Below are 12,636 nucleotides of genomic sequence, written 5' to 3'. Positions count from 1 at the left end.
AAGACAACAAAAAAGCTATACAGAACAAGCGTTAGATACACGAACTTACTTGTCAGCGCCCGACAATGAAATCGACGTCCTGCTCACGGCCCAAGTATTCTGTCACACATGAGTCGAAACGGGTGAAGTAAGCCTTTGTAGGACGGCATGTATATTTTACAATGCCCCTGAATTTTTCAGTGTTGTATGAAAAAATAGGTTCTTAAATTCTCGTGCTCCAATAAACCATACACATCGTGTGGGTGCTCCGAATAGTTTATAATAAATTTTATTTCTCTACACTGCGTCATTTGTTTATAAAAAGTGAGACGTATTTGTCCCACTGCCGCTAAATGTTCATTCAAAGAGTGCAACGCAGATGAAATATCGACCGTATGCGCTCTTAATAGAAAATTATGTCTGACCACTTTCCTCATGAACAAAGATTCCATCTTTTGTGGTATTAGTAGATGAAGGTACTAAGAAGTAGTTTGCAACTAATTACATTTCTGTACAACAGAAGGCCTATGTGTTGGTCTGATTGGTCTGACGTGTGCGGCTGGGAAACGAAACACGAATAATTACACAGACACGTTGTCTTCGTCTGTTTCAAATGTCCGTCTATCTTTATTAGCGCTTGATTTCCTAATCAATTCTATGCCAGAAGTCACTGAATATTATTTAGTGGGACGTATTTGTCCCACTGAAAGTACATGATATTTCTCCAAGAGTGGTACTCATTCCTCTGATTAGCGTTCAAGGATCTCAATAACCAATAATATGTAATCACTTCTCGCGTTGAACGAACCTAGCAGGACGAAATGTCACAGCAAATGCCCTAACCAAAATATTTGTGTGCCATTTTCGCCACCGCATCAAATGCCAGCTTCCTTGGCGCCTTTTTGCACGTGCATGCTTTTGCACGAGCATTCACAAGGCTTGGTTTTGTGGACTAGCTATCATCTCAAGATACAAAAATGGGTGCTTATTGTGAGCTAGTTGCAGATCAAATACAGAGAAGAGGAATAACTTCTCGGGCGTGTTGAGAACCTTCTACTGTAAAGCAAATGTGGGCCGAAATCAGGAAGCATTCCGACAAGGAAGATTCTTTCATGGATTTTGCACTTTGGTAACTAACTGATATTTATTCCCGAAACTACTCTTGAATGAAGTTTTTATACCTTTACATAGAAGTAAGACCGAACAAATAATATATATGCGCCCCTGTTCTGCTGAGAGGCGTTTTCGCGCACAATGTCTAGTGCTACCCATATGTCCTGTTGTCCTTCAAAGTATCTTAATTCTTCGTGGGGTCGTGTTCGTTTTGTATAAGCTTTCTGATAGGTTTTCCAATACATTGAAATATGTTCTCTTGGTTTATTACAATATAACCCAATACGACCCAACAATACGACCCTGCGTAGGGATTAGTAACTTAGCGTAACACTCCAAAAAAATTCCGTTTTCCACGCAACCACCGATGAAAGAAGACGACACTGAAATGCACATTGATTTTTCGATGAGGACATAGTCACTTGGAAGTTAACGTGACGCGCGTGAAAAAAAAATTAATTCAAAATTACTTTGAGTTCGTGGTCACTACAGGAATGTTTGCTGCTGCTAGATTCTTCCCTCAGTATTCTCCCTGCATTACGAAGTTTCTCTAGCACACGCGTCTGCGGCGGCTCGTTTAAAGCGAAGCGAGGAACGCCGTGTTCACTTCAACTATATAGCATTCAGTGGCTGTGAATTCGCATCAACCATTTCCAAGTTTGCCGAAACGTGACCGGGTGCTGAAATTGGGGACGACTGAGGTTGAATTCGACGGCTTGCGCACTGATCATGGCGGTTGTGTATTCAGCTGGCGTGAAGTGTAGGCTTCTTATTGGTGTTTTTGTGAGCAGGGTAAATCGAAGTGCTCAGCGTAGTCAGCTTCATATCGACAGGGGTGAGTGGCCCGTTGCGACCTCCACCACCGCTACATAAACTTCATTACATTCTTGCGTTATTCCAAAGAAATGATTCCTTCTGCACCATTTTTTATAATTTCCATGTTTTATTGTGTTGACCTATGTATGTGGCATTTTGATCATTGATGTGTCTTGTTGAGCTCAGCGAGAAAGAGTTGGCGGCATCATCTCCAATGCGAAGCTTTCTTAGAAACGCGTTTGCGTGAATTACACCACACTAATGACTTTTCTTGTGCTTTTTCACTATAATAGCGCTAACTACAAATGTGCGTATCTGGTTTGAAGCAGTGACTTGAGGCACACATGTTTAAGCAGCACGAATTCTAAAGTGAGCGAGGACAATAAGGGAGATTTTATTGTGATTTCTAAACATTCACTTTGGAGGCGAATACTGCAGTTGCGGCGAATTCATTTGTGGCAAAAACTAGTGAGGTGAAGCTCAATAGTGGTCGCATTGAAGATAGGAAGTACCCCGAAATACGTACAGGAGTGCACAGAATATTGTAATTAGCATGTTCTTAAACCTGGAAATATATCTTACGGCAATTTCTCTGTTCAGGGTTTATTTGCTTCCTCGTCATTCTGCTCCCATTCTGCCAACAAATTTTCTACCTTTCTCCTTAAAAAGCAAAAACATTTTTCAACAAACGTGTCTGCCTCATTAAAATATAAGGTTTAAATATGAAATATTAATAGCTCTGTTATTTGTCTTTGAAATTGCATAGAACTTTGAACGGCCTAATGCGCCACTCTTTTCCTAGAAATGGCTGTGCTTGGCATACACAGTTACAGATTTTGGATGTAGCTTCAGCCGCGACTTGTCCAGTTGAGTTGCACTAGTTAATGGTGGTACTATGGCGCAAGCAAATGCGTGGCATGCAGTGCTTTGTTCGCCTAACAGTTCTATTCGATAGTTTTGAGTCAGAAAGGTTCTTTGCAGTTAGGTTTATTTTGGAAGATGGAAGAAAAAAAAGTTCCTTTCACTGCGATCGTCGTCAGCTTATCTTCATTCAGCAGGAGGAAAAGTTTTTCTCCCAGATATACTAAATCACATTTGTCATGCATCATCGACTTAAAATTGGCAATGAAGCAATGCTTGAGTGACCGCTTCGTCTTGATTGACCAGCCCCCCTGGCGCCAGCAGCCAGCGCTGCTGCGCCGTCCCTGAAAGAAGGCCCATCGACCTCTAGGTTGGTGGCCTCCAAGGCCCTGCTTTTCGAGGCAAGGCCTACGGTGAAAACACCCCGCTCGTGTGAGCGGAAGTCACGCGGCTCCCAAGAGTCAATGGCCACAACCCCGAGCCAGAAGGCGCATCTAGCGCCTCGGGAGTGGCGCGAGTCTCGCGACCGCTCCAACAAAGACAAAACCCGCACCATAATCACGGGGCCTGAAAAGGCTCCCTAAGTCATTTCTCTAACTTGACTCATCTTGACACGCAGCATAAAAACACGAACAATATGGCTACACAAATAATACACTGGAACGTTAAAGGTCTTCTACACAACCTCGATGACATTAAAGAACTCTTAAACAAATATAACCCAAAGGTGATGCGTGTTCAGGAGACACATCTTAAATGTACACAAACAAACTTTCTTTGTCAGTACACCATATACCGTAAAGACCGCAACGAGGCGAATACCTCGTCTGGCGGTGTAGCAATAGTTGTGGAGAAGTCCGTAGCTTGTGATCATGTCGCCCTTCAGACGCCCCTTGAGGCAGTATTAATTCGGGCAATTCTCCGTAATAAATTGATCACAGTATGTTGCTTATACATACCCCCTAATTATCACCTCGAAAAAAGTTATTTTTTAAACTAATTGATCAGCTTCCGGACCCCTACATACTCGTAGGCGATTTTAACGCCCACAACACCATGTGGGGAGACTCGCGATGTGACGCGATAGGTCATTTTATTGAAAATTTTCTAGTGAACTCGGGTGCATGCCTCTTCAACAGGAAGGAGCCAAGGTATTATAATATGCATCATAATTCATATTCATCAATAGACTTGTCGATTGGCTCTTCTTCAATTTTCCCGGACTTGCAATGGCATGTAATCAAGAATCCCTATGGAAGTGACCACTTCGCTGTAATGTTAAATTCAATGCCTCAACATTAATGTCCCCTACGTACACGCCGGTGGAAACTAGCCTCCGCCGAATGGAATGATTTTAAGGAAGCAACTTACTTATCACGGCATTTTTTCATTGATTTTAACATAGATAAAGCAGTGGCATATTTTACTTGTTTTATTCTCGACGCAGCAGAAAAAGTCATTCCACAAACACAAAGGCTCTCAAGTAAAAGATGGGTCCTCTGGTGGAATGAACAATGCAGACTGGTACGAAAGAAACAAAACAAAGCGTGGGGTTTACTGCGTCGTTCCCCGCCTGCAGAAAACCTCATCGTATTTAAACTGGCAATGCCACAAGGCAGGCGCACACGGAGACAGGCAAGGAGGGCTAGCTGGGAGAGGTTTCTCCCGGGCATCACTTCCTACACCGAAGAGTTCAAAGCGTGGAATGGTGTAAGAAAGATAAAGGGGCAACAAATCCACCGTTTTCCCCTAGCGAACGACCAAGGGACTACCTTGGAAGACCAGGCCAACGCTCTGGGCGAACACTTCGAACATGTATCAAGCTCCGCACATTACAAAGAATCATTCCTCAAATATAAACAATTAGCTGAACTTAAGACACTTGATCGTAAATGCCGTCCGGATGAACCATATAATCGTTCTTTTAATATTACCGAGCTTAAAGCTGCATTGAGCACATGTTGGAGCTCTGCACCGGGAGCTGATAGAATCATGTATGACATGATTAGGAACTTACACAAAGACACACAAATGACACTTCTGGCACTTTTCAACTCTATCTGGGCTGCCGGATACCTTCCACCTTCATGGAAGGAAGCTATTGTTATTCCCGTCTTGAAGCTAGGTAAAGACCCTTCCTTGGCGGCAAGTTATCGCCCGATAGCTCTTACGAGTTGTCTGTGTACGCTATTTGAAGAAAATGATTAATCGTAGATTAATACACTTCCTTGAACTAAACAATCTGCTTGACCCCTATCAGTGTGGCTTCAGAGAAGGGCGGTCTACGACTGATCATCTTGTTCGCATTGAAGGAAATATCCGTGATGCATTTATACATAAAAAGTTCTTCTTATCGATATTTCTCGATAAGGGAAAGGCGTATGACACAACGTGGTGATACTGGATCTTGCGAGACTTATCGGAAATGGGCATCCGTGGAAATATGTTAAATATACTAGAAAGTTATTTGTCCAAACGTACCTTCCGCGTTAAAATCGGCAATGTACTGTCGCGACCTTTTATACAAGAAACTGGTGTACCTCAAGGAGGTGTGCTCTACTGCACGCTCTTTATCGTGAAAATGAACACCATTCGTGCTTCATTACCACCAGCCATTTTTTATTCTGTTTACGTAGACGACATACAGATATGTTTCAAATCCTGCAACCTTACAGTATGCGAGAGACAAGTACAACAGGGCTTGAACAAAGTGTCCAAATGGGCAGACGAAAACGAATTTAAAGTGAACCCCAACAAGAGTTCTTGCATGCTTTTCACGAGAAACAAAGGGCTCATTGCAGATCCCAGTATCGAAATGTATGGTTAGCGAATACCCGTGAACAAAGAACACAAGTTCTTAAGCATCATACTTGACTCTAAACTAACATTTATTCCACACAGAAAGTATCTCAAGGTCAAATGGTTAAAAACAATGAACTTACTGAAAGTTTTATCCCACACAACATAGGGCAGCGACAGGAAATGTTTAATGAATCATTACAAGTGCTTTGTTCGATCACGGCTGGACTACGGGGCCGTGATTTATCATTCTGCCGCCCCGAGCGCGCTAAAGATGCTAGATCCGGTCCACCTTCTTGTAATTCGACTGGAAACGGGCGCTTTCAGAACAAGTCCCATTGAAAGTTTGTATGTCGAATCAAATGAGTGGTCACTTCATCTGCAGAGAACACACATCAGCCAAACATATTTTCTGAAAGATCACTCTAATCCTCAACATCCGTGTTTTAACACCGCTAACGATACGAAATATGCTACACTCTTTCGTAATCGTCCCTCTGTATGACAGCCCTTCTCACTTCGTGTGAGGGAGCTTAGTGATGAAATGCATGTCCCACTCCTCGAGCTTCGCCTAATGCATCCAACCAAGCTGCTACCTCCTTGGGAGTGGCAGCTGATACAATGCGATATATCTTTCATGCAAGTTACAAAGCACGCTCCAGAGATTGAAATCCAAATGTATTTCCGGGAACTCCAGTACAAACACCCCTGCACGGAATTCTACACAGACGCACCGAAGTCACACGACGGGGTGCCCTATGCAGCCGTCGGTCCATCCTTCTCGGAAATCGATGTACTGCATCCGGAAACTAGTATCTTTATGGCTGAGGCCTACGCGCTATCGTCGGCTGTAACGCACATAAAGAAATCAAATCTCAAGAAATCAGTTATATACACGGACTACCTTAGTGTTGTGAAGGCCTTGATGTCATTCTGTAACCAAAAAAGATCCGGCAATCAATGAGCTCCATTCCGTCCTGTGTAAAGCATACATATTTAAACATGTGATTATATGCTGGGTGCCTTGACATAGGCGCATCGAGGGTAACGTTCTAGAGGACCAGATGGCCGCGTCAATTTGATTGCATGCAGTTAATCCTACTGCTTTGGTCCCTGTCACAGACCTGAAGCAATTCTTAAGATGGAAACTACGAAACCACTGGCAACGCATGTGGGACGAAGAAATAAATAACAAACGGCACGTGATAAAGCCACAGTTAGGTTCTCGGTCCCCGCAACAAAATCACGGCGAACAGATGTCTCATTCTGTCGTCTCAGACTAGGACACACATTTGGCCCCCATAATTTTCTCCTCACCGGTAATGACCCTCCAACCTGTGGTAGATGCGGGGAGAGGCTTACCGTCCTCCACGTCCGCCTGGAGTGCCGGAAATCCGAAGCGGAGAGAAAGAAACATTTTCCTCTTGCATACCATTACTACATTCCTGTTCACCCGGCTATGTTTCTTGGCAGAGAACCACTTTTTAACATCAAGATAGTCCTCAACTTCTTAAATGATGTTGTCCTAAATGTTATAAGCCCATTAAACTCGTAGAGCATCCTTGTTCCAGAGGATGCCGCTGCGATAATTGTGTTGCATAGCATATGCCTCCAGACCCTCTTGTTTCAATGGCTGCAAGAAGGCAGTAGTGCTCTAGCCAATCTTATAACCTGATATATTTTTACACATTGTATCATTCCTTTTAGATGCATCTCAATGTTCATAGCGCACGTCATATGCCATCGCCATATTCTTACTATACAGATTTTACGTACTTTACCGCGACTATTTCTTTAAGGCCCCTTTACAGCAACATCACTCGAACTTCATAGAATCCATTAAGTATACTGCGAACTCACTACCATGGACATGGCGCTCTTTGGCCATACTTGGCCCTTGCTCCTTTAAAAATCAAACATTCTTTCATTCATTCATTCATTCATTGTGGGACGTTGTGTTTCGAACGTGTGACTGAGTTGCTAATGATACAATTGATAGTGTCGACAACAGCACCCCACACGCACTTTTTGTGCCAGCAAGTCGCTTTTGTGACGTATGGATAATCCTTTTCAAAGGCGTCAAAGTCAATTCTAACCGTAGGATTTGAAGTAGAGGGCCTCACCGACGATTCTCCTTGTCTCTCTTCTCCTTGGCCTGGACCTGGTGGCCATGGTCCAGATATTCGGACTGTCGGCTCCGATTACGACTTAAAAAATCAAGTGAAGAAAGAAATTGTGTTAACGTGCGGCGCATGAAAACTGCCCCGATACTATCTTATGTGTGATTTCACGCCTGCCTATAAAATGAATGCGCTTGTGATTAAAGGCTGGCTTTGTGGCCACTAGGCCATATCACCTGGCGACTAGGATGCTTAAAACCCGTATGCAAATGCGGCAAATTAACCGGACGGCAGAAAAGAAGGCGCATGTTGGTGACTGAAAAGGCCATCCTATCAAGTACGTAATTCAGTAGAATGTTCTGATGAGGATTCCGAGCATGAAGTGTGTTATTTTGTAAATATGACGCACTCGTCTTTTGATGTCAATATTCAGGTGGAAGGTAAACAGCTTAACATGCTAATTGACACGGGAGCGGTTGTGAGTGTAGTACTAGAGCATGTGTACGATCCACATTTTGCCCATATTGCATGTCAGCCCACCAAAGTGAAACTTCGCACGTACACAGGAGAACAAATGATACCTAAAGGACAGCGTGAAGTATCGGTAGTGTACAAAGATCAGATCATGAAGCTGCCAATCATCATCATCATCATCAGCCTAGTTACGCCCACTGCAGGGCAAAGGCCTCTCCCATACTTCTCCAACTACCCCGGTCATGTACTAATTGTGGCCATGTTGTCCCTGCAAACGTCTTAATGTCATCCGCCCACCTAACTTTCTGCCGCCCCCTGCTGCGCATCCCTTCCCTTGGAATCCAGTCCGTAACCCTTAGTGACCATCGGTTATCTTCCCTCCTCATTACATGTCCGGCCCATGCCCATTTCTTTTTCTTGATTTCAACTAAGATGTCGTTTACCCGCGTTTGTTGCCTCACCCAATCTGCTCTTTTCTTATCCCTTAACGTCACACCCATCATTCTTCTTTCCATAGCTCGTTGCGTCGTCCTCAATTTCAGCAGAACCCTTTTCGTAAGTCTCCAGGTTTCTGCCCCATATGTGAGTACTGGTAACACACAGCTGTTATACACTTTCCTTTTGAGGGATAGTGGCAGCCTGCTGTTCATGATTTGAGAATGCCTGCCAAACGCACCCCAGCCCATTCTTATTCTTCTGGTTATTTCAGTCTCATGATCCGGATCCGTGGTCACTACCTGCCCTAAGTAGATGTAGTCCCTTACCCCTTCCAGTGCTTCGCTACCAACGTAAACTGCTGTTCTCTTCCGAGCCTGTTAAACATTACTTTAGTTATCTGCAGATTAATTTTCAGACCCACCCTTCTGCTTTGCCTCTCCAGGTCAGTGAGCATGCATTGCAATTGGTCTCCTGAGTTACTAAGCAAGGCAATATCATCAGCGAATCGCAAGTTGCTAAGGTATTCTCCATCAACTTTTATCCTCAATTCTTCCCACTCCAGGCCTCTGAATACCTCCTGTAAACATGCTGTGAATAGCATTGGAGATATCGTATCTCCCTGTCTGACGCCTTTCTTTATAGGGATTTTGTTGCTTTCTTTGTGGAGGACTACGGTGGCTGTGGAGCCGCTATAGATATCTTCCAGTATCTTTACATATGGCTCATCTACACCCTGATTCCGTAATGCCTCCATGACTGCTGAGGTTTCGACTGAATCAAACGCTTTCTCGTAATCAATGAAAGCTATATATAACGGTTGGTTATATTCTGCACATTTCTCTATCACTTGATTGATAGTGTGAATATGGTCTATTGTTGAGTAGCCTTTACGGAATCCTGCCTGGTCCTTTGGTTGACAGAAGTCTAAGGTGTTCCTGATTCTATTTGCGATTACCTTAGTAAATACTTTGTAGGCAACGGACAGTAAGCTGATCGGTCTATAATTTTTCAAGTCTTTGGCGTCCCCTTTCTTATGGATTAGGATTATGTTAGCGTTCTTCCAAGATTCCGGTACGCTCGAGGTTATGAGGCATTGCGTATACAGGGTGGCCAGTTTCTCTAGAACAATCTGACCACCATCCTTCAACAAATCTGCTGTTACCTGATCCTCCCCGGCTGCCTTCCCCCTTTGCATAGCTCCTAAGGCTTTCTTTACTTCTTCTGGCGTTACCTGTGGGATTTCGAATTCCTCTAGGCTATTCTCTCTTCCACTATCGTCGTGGGTGCCACTGGTACTGTATAAATCTCTATAGAACTCCTCAGCCACTTGAACTATCTCATCCATATTAGTAACGATATTGCCGGCTTTGTCTCTTAACGCACACATCTGATTCTTGCCTATTCCTAGTTTCTTCTTCACTGTTTTTAGGCTTCCTCCGTTCCTGAGAGCCTGTTCAATTCTATCCATATTATAGTTCCTGATGTCCGCTGTCTTACGCTTGTTGATTAACTTAGAAAGTTCTGCCAGTTCTATTCTAGCTGTAGGGTTAGAGGCTTTCATACATTGGCGTTTCTTGATCAGATCTTTCGTCTCCTGCGATAGCTTACTGGTTTCCTGTCTAACGGAGTTACCACCGACTTCTATTGCGCACTCCTTAATGGTTCCCATGAGGTAGTCGTTCATTGCTTCAACACTAAGGTCCTCTTCCTGAGTTAAAGCCGAATACCTGTTCTGTAGCTTGATCCGGAATTCCTCTAGTTTCCCTCTTACCGCTAATTCATTGATTGGCTTCTTGTGTACCAGTTTCTTCCGTTCCCTCCTCAAGTCTAGGATAATTCGAGTTCTTACCATCCTATGGTCACTGCAGCGTACCTTGCCGAGTACGTCTACATCTTGTATGATGCCAGGGTTCGCGCAGAGTATGAAGTCGATTTCATTTCTAGTCTCACCATTCGGGCTCCTCCACGTCCACTTTCGACTAACCCGCTTGCGGAAAAAGGTGTTCATTATCCGCATATTATTCTGTTCTGCAAACTCTACTAATAATTCTCCTCTGCTATTCCTAGAGCCTATGCCATATTCCCCCACTGACTTGTCTCCAGCCTGCTTCTTGCCTACCCTGGCATTGAAGTCGCCCATCAGTATAGTGTATTTTGTTTTGACTTTACCCATCGCCGATTCCACGTCTTCATAAAAGCTTTCGACTTCCTGGTCATCATGACTGCATGTAGGGGCATAGACTTGTACCACCTTCAATTTGTACCTCTTATTAAGTTTCACAACAAGACCTGCCACCCTCTCGTTAATGCTATAGAATTCCTGTATGTTACCAGCTATTTCCTTATTAATCAGGAATCCGACTCCTAGTTCTCGCCTCTCCGCTAAGCCCCGGTAACACAGTACATGCCCGCTTTTTAGCACTGTATATGCTTCTTTTGTCCTCCTAACTTCACTGAGCCCTATTATATCCCATTTACTACCCTCTAATTCCTCCAATAATACTGCTAGACTCGCCTCACTAGATAGCGTTCTAACGTTAAACGTTGCCAGGTTCAGATTCCAATGGCGGCCTGTCCGGAGCCAGGTATTCTTAGCACCCTCTGCAGCGTTACAGATCTGACCGCCGCCGTGGTCAGTTGCTTCGCGGCTGCTGGGGACTGAGGGCCGGGGTTTGATTGTTGTATTCATATAGGAGGTTGTGGCCAAGTACTGCACCAGGGTGGCCAATCCTGCTCTGGTGAGAGAGTGCGTTACCGGTTCTGGTCACCGGGATCAGGCCGCACTCCAGGCCTGTTCTGCCAATAGTAGTAGTTAAATATATAACGAACGGAAACTACCAGCATTGCTTGGGCGGAACTGGCTTGAACATCTTAAGCTAGACTGGCACGAGATTGGTCAGGTAACTGCAGAGGATAGAGTTGCTTCATTGCAGAAAAAGTACCCTGCAGTGTTTTCTCAGACACTAGGCACTGTGAAAAATTGTGTTGCGAAAATAGCCCTGAATGCAAACGCGGTGCCAGTATTTTGTCGTGCCAGGTCTGTTCCATTTGCACTTAAAGAGAAAGTGGAAAAACAACCCCCCGATATGGTGGAAATAAGCATGCCATGACAAGTACCGCATAGCGACTGGGCAACCCCGCTTGTGGCAGTGCCCAAGAAAGACGGCAGTCTTAGGCTCTGCGGAGACTACAAAGTCACAATTATATCAGTGTTAAAAATGGACCATTACCCGCTACCCAGGCCAGAAGACCTGTACTCAACAATTGCAGGCGGTAAAGTGTTCTGTGTTCTTGACCTGTCCGCAGCGTATCAGTACCACTGAATCCCGAGTCACGACCACTGTTGACTGTGAACACTAGTATGGGTTTGTTCCAGTTTCAACACCTTCCCTATGGTGTGGCAAGTGCACCCGCAATATTTCAGTCTACGATGGACGAAGTACTGAAAGGCATTCCTCATGTAGGGTGCTATATCGATGATGTGATCGTGGCAGGATCTGACACAGATACCTGTCAAAAGACGCTAGGGCGGGTCCTTGAAAGGCTACGTGAGTATAACATCGCGTTGAACGCCGACAAATGCCGTTTCTTTAAGGAACCGGTGACTTACTTGGGTCACACGGTGACTGCTGAAGGGATTTATCCCATGAAAGCAAAGATAAGAGCGATTGCTGATGCACCTGAGCCTACCAACGTCGCAGAAGTAAAAGCATATTTGGGTATGCTAAATTTCTACTCAAAGTTCCTGAGGAACTGTGCAACTGTCGCTGAGCCACTGTATAGGCTTTTAAAGAAAGATAAAAAGTGGTCGTGGACGAAGGAATGCAGCGATGTTTTCGCAGATACAAAACAACTGCTTGTTAGTAGCAAAGTCCTCACGTTCTACGACGTTGACAAACCGATCGGAGTGCTTTGTGACGCGCCGTCCTATGGCCTAGGCGCAGTCATATTTCATGAAACTGCAGACGGAGAAGAAAGGCCTATAGCGTTTGCTTCGCGAACCCTCCGCGCAGCGGAAAAAGAAGTACGCGCAGTG

At 44.4% G+C, this 12,636-nt stretch overlaps 1 protein-coding gene across 1 annotated transcript in view; it reads left to right on the top strand.

Annotated features, from left to right (window-relative positions):
• The window catches only part of LOC142583126 (uncharacterized), an 841,809-nt gene that overhangs the window by 351,328 nt on the left and 477,845 nt on the right, over positions 1–12,636 (top strand). The window lies entirely within an intron of this gene.

This window comes from Dermacentor variabilis, chromosome 5, assembly GCF_050947875.1.
Source record: "Dermacentor variabilis isolate Ectoservices chromosome 5, ASM5094787v1, whole genome shotgun sequence".
Lineage (NCBI taxonomy): Eukaryota > Metazoa > Arthropoda > Arachnida > Ixodida > Ixodidae > Dermacentor > Dermacentor variabilis.
The sequence above is the reverse complement of the archived record's forward strand: the minus strand, read 5'-3'. Positions and strand labels throughout refer to the sequence as shown.